The sequence below is a fragment of the Mustelus asterias genome, chromosome 10 (assembly GCF_964213995.1).
Source record: "Mustelus asterias chromosome 10, sMusAst1.hap1.1, whole genome shotgun sequence".
NCBI lineage: Eukaryota > Metazoa > Chordata > Chondrichthyes > Carcharhiniformes > Triakidae > Mustelus > Mustelus asterias.
Window position 1 is genome coordinate 104,071,819 of NC_135810.1, and position 4,919 is coordinate 104,076,737.

Sequence of the window (4,919 nt, forward strand, 5' to 3'; positions counted from 1 at the left end):
CAACACCAGGTTAAAGTCCAACAGGTTTATTTGGTAGCAAATACCATAAGCAGTCACCTTTATATTCGGAGCGGCGCTCCGAAAGCTTATGGTATTTGCTACCAAATAAACCTGTTGGACTTTAACCTGGTGTTGTGAGACTTCTTACTCTTCTTCTGCACTGCAGGGATTATATGATTCTCTGATTCTTCCAGCCTCCATACACCATATATTTCAATTGATCCAAAACCTGCCTTCTATCCCCTGCCAAGTTCCACTCAACCATCACTCCTACAAACCTCAATCGCTCCCAGGCTGCCAATGCCTCCGGTTTAAAACACTGATCCTCTCATTTAGAACTGTGGGTGGCCCATCTGTACAACCTTATCCAATCCCAAAATCTTACTCCCCCGGAACTCTGTTCCTCCAGCTCTGGTGTCTTATGTCTCTTTCCTTTTATTCCACTGTTGGTGGCTGTATTTTCAGCTGACTAGGCCCCAGGCCATCCTAAACGCCGCTGCCTCAACATTTAATTTAATTTGATTTATTATTGTCACATGTATTGGGATACAGGGAAAAGTATTGTTTCTTGCGCGCTGTACAGACAAAGCATACCATACATAGAGTATATAGGGAAGAAGGAAAGGATAGAGTGCAGAATATAGTGTTGCAGTTACAGATAGGGTAAAGAGAAAGATCAGCTTAATATGTGGTAGATCCATTCAAAAGTCTGATGGCAGCAGGGAAGAAGCTGTTCTTGAGTCAGATGGTACGTGTTTTCAGACTTTTGTATCTTTTTCCTTACCGGAGAAGGTGGAAGAGAGAATATCTGGGTTTAGTGGGGTCCTTAATTATCCTGGCTTCTTTTCCGAGGCAGCAAGAAATGTAGATGGAGTCAATGGATGTGAAGCTGGTTTGCGAGATGGACTGGGCTACGTTCACAGCCTTTTGTAGTTTCTTGCGGTCTTGGTAAGAGCAGGAGGCATACCAAGCTGTGATACAACCAGAAAAGATGTTTTCAATGGTGCATTTGTAAAAGTTGGTGAGAGTCGTAGCGGACATGCCGAATTTCCTGAGGTGTTGGTGGGCTTTCTTAACTATAGTGTCGGCATGGAGGGACCAGGGCAGATTTTTGGTGATCTGGACACCTAGAAACTTGAAGCTCTTGACCATTTCCACTTCATCGCCATTGATGTAGACATGGGCATGTCCTCCACTACACTTCCTGAAGTCGATGATTATCTCCTTTGTTTTACTGACCTGAGAGATTATTGTCATTCCCTTTACTGCTGTAAGAGCCTCCTTAAAACCCCAACTCTGTGACTACACGTTTGTCAAACCTCCTAAGATCTCCCTCTGTAGTTCTGATCCTTTTTAAAAATCTAATTACGCCTCTGTACAACGCTTTGAAGCATTTACCTACCTCAGTAATGGAAACTGTTGTTGGTTTTGTGGATTAAAGCAAATTGCAATCTGAAGAGAAAGTTCAGGAAGAGTATTTCAATAGATACTGAAGTTACTTGAAGGTAAGTCAGGTATGTGGGAAAAGTGAATAATAACATTGAAATAGATCTTAGAAAAATCTTTTCACTCAGGAGATGATAAATGTTTGGAATGAGTTACTGTAAGATGGTAAGATCAAAAGCAGGAGGGGAGTTTATGATGTCGCTAAATGCTAGGTTGAGTGGTTAAAATGCTAAAGGAATGCAGTCAAGAGGTCCTTAACAAGATTCAGCTTGTCTCAGTGTCATCGTAAGACCCAGGACTCTACAAAATTGATCACAGAAACCACAAGATGAGGTAAGCCATAAAGTTGTCAGTAGGTGGCACCAAACTTGAGTTTTAAAAGGCTAAAGAAAGAAGGAAGACTGGGGGAGGTGAGGAGTTCACCTGTTAGAAAGGCCTGTGAGGGAAACAACATTGAAGTGCCATACACAAAACATCCAAATCTGCATAAATGGTGATGGCTAGGGGATTTTCACCGTAACTTCTTTGCAGCGTTAACGTAAGCCTACTTGTGATAATAAGAGATCAACTTAACACTTAAAAAACTGACCAGAATTGGTTTTGTATCTTATCTGAAGGCTGGTATCTCTCTCAGTGTTGTCCTGACATGTCATTGCAGAATATGTCCTCAGGACCCGGAGTGGTACCCGGTTGGTGTTCTGAAAAGATGGAAAGAATTGGTCTCCCTATCTTGTGATGTTCTCTGGAAGCTCAGTGCTTTCTCCAGCTGGGATTCAACAGGGAGACATTTCCCAAATTCAATCCTCTTCTCTGTTGGGAGCGAAGAAAATCCGGCAGTTCCTTCCTCAACATTTCCGCCTCCCCGACTCCCTCACACCCTTTAAAAGTTGTCCTTAAAACCCATCTCTTTCCCCAAGGTTTTTAGTCCCACTCCCCCCCACCCTCACCCTGAGTATCCCTTTTCTCAGCATGGAATGTGCTGCATACATTTGTGGTCGTGTGGTCACAGTGGAACATATTATGCGAGGCGGACCACAGATTTCCAGTAACCCAAAGTAACCCTGGTTAAGTAAGTGATGACAGCTCATGCACCAGAGAGACAGATTTCGTTACGAAACTGCCCAGGAGGGTTTGACAGGCGGGAGAAATGATGTATGAAGTTTGTGGGCGGCACGGTGGCACAGTGGTTAGCACTGCTGCCTCACAGCGCCAGGGATCTGGGTTCAATCCCGGCCTCTGTCTGTGTGGAGTTTGCACGTTCTCCCCGTGTCTGCGTGGGTTTCCTCCGGGTGCTCCGGTTTCCTCCCACAGTCAAAAGATGTGTGGGTGAGGTTGATTGGCCATGCTAAATTGATCCTAGTGTCAGGGGGATTAGCAGGGTAAATATGTGGGGTTATGGGGATAGGGCCTGGGTGGGATTGTGGTCGGTGCAGACTCGATGGGCCGAATGGCCTCTTTCTGCACTGTAGGGGTTGTATGTATGATTTACCAGGGATTGTTTGGGAGCTGCCTTAGAATGTGATATTCAGAAGCACCCAGGACCAAACATTGAGGTTTGAGTGAACTGCCTGCAGCTCATCGCAATCTGCTGAAAGGCTGCCAGGCTCGGAACATCTCTCTGCTATGGTAGAGTGTGGTCTTCTGCATAGAATAGAGAGTAACTGATTCAAGCAGCTAGTCTAAAGGTTGTTGGATGGTAATGATTCCAGGAACCAGCAGAGGTTGCTGTCAGCAGCTAAACAGTGCTTCCATATTCCATCCTGGAGCTATTGCAGTTTTGTTGAATGCTGTGTGTTTCTTGATTCAATCTTGACTACAATGCCCACTCCTATCTTCATGTTGGAGCTGGCAAAGTGAAGGGTTACTTTTTTTGGGAGGGTGGTGAGTTTACAGTGTCTATCAGCCTAACATCCATTTTAACTGAGCTTCAATATTGGTGAGACTATATTTGAAGTACTGCGTACAGTGTTGGTCTCTTTCTTTAAGGAAGGATGTAACTACATTGGGAGTAGTTCAGACAAGGTTTACTAAATGAATACCTGGATTTGGCAACTATTATAAGGAAAGGTTGGACAAGCCATGCTTGTATCCAATGGAATTTTGGCACAGTAAGAAGACTCACAACACCAGGTTCAAGTCCAACAGGCTTATTTGGAATCACGAGCTTTCGGAGCGCTGCTCCTTCATCAGGAATTTAGAAGAGTAAGGTGCAATTTGTTTGAAATATGTCAGATCCTGAGCAGTCTTGAAGTGGTGGATGTGGAGAGGATGTTTCCTCTTGTGGGAGAGTCTAGTTTTAAGGGCCACTGTTTAAAATTAAGGGATCATCCATTTGGGACAGAGATGAGGAGAATTTGTTTCTCTCAGAAGGTTGTGAGTCTTTAGAATTCTCTTCCTCAAAAGATGGTCAGTGAATCATCATAGAATCCCTACAGTGCAGAAGGAGGCTATTCGGCCCATTGAGTTGGCAACGACTTTCCAATAGATCATCTTACCCAGGCTGACCCCCTCTCGCCCTATTCTTTGTAACCCATGTATTTACCCCGCTAATCCCGTAACCTATACATGTTGAGACACTAAGGGGCAACCTGCGCATCTTCAGACTGTGCGAGGAAACCGGAGCACCCGGAGGAAACCCACACAGACACAGGGAGAACACGCAAACTCCACACCCAAGGCTAGAATCGAACCCAGCCCCTGGTGCTGTGAGGCAGCAGTGCTAACCACTGCGCCACCGTGCCATGGTGGAATCAGATAGAGGTAGATAGATTCTTGATAAGCAAGGATGTGAAAGATTATTGGGAGTAGGCAGGAGTTGCGGTTACGGTCAGAGCTGCTATGGTGGAACAGAGGGGCTGAGTGGCCTACGCCTAGGGTGGGATTCTCCAATCTTGTCCGTTCCCACCCCACTGCCAGCGAGAACGGAGAATTTGGTGCTCAGCCTGTGGTGAACCATCGTTGGTTCACCACTGGGGGTTGTTATTATGTTACTGTTGGGCTAGGGTGTTGTTACTGTGGGGGTTGTACAATGTTGTTGGGTTAGGGTGTTTACCTGTTATAAGAGTTATCATGGCACATTCCAGTGGGGTCCCGCCTCCGGTGGCGAGGTATAAGACCCCCTGCTCCGGCAGGACCCCTTCAGTCTGAACTGGTGTATTCGTGTTAGTAGTTCCATTGTTACACAATTAAAGCCTTCAATATCGAAGCCTTGGTTCCACGTGCTTAATTGTCGCGCATCAATTTAATTGTGTAACAGAAAACTCACAGCTGTACAAAAAAAAACAGAGAGTATGGAACAGATCCTAAAACCGGATCGTCTGACACTGGACCCACGTGCGGTCGGTGCCGCTAACACATTCGACCATTGGTGGAAGTGTTTCGAGGACTACCTGGCAGCCTCGGTAGCTATCACTACAGACAGTGATAAACTCCAGGTCCTCCACGCAAGGGTAAGCGACACGATTTATCTAGCC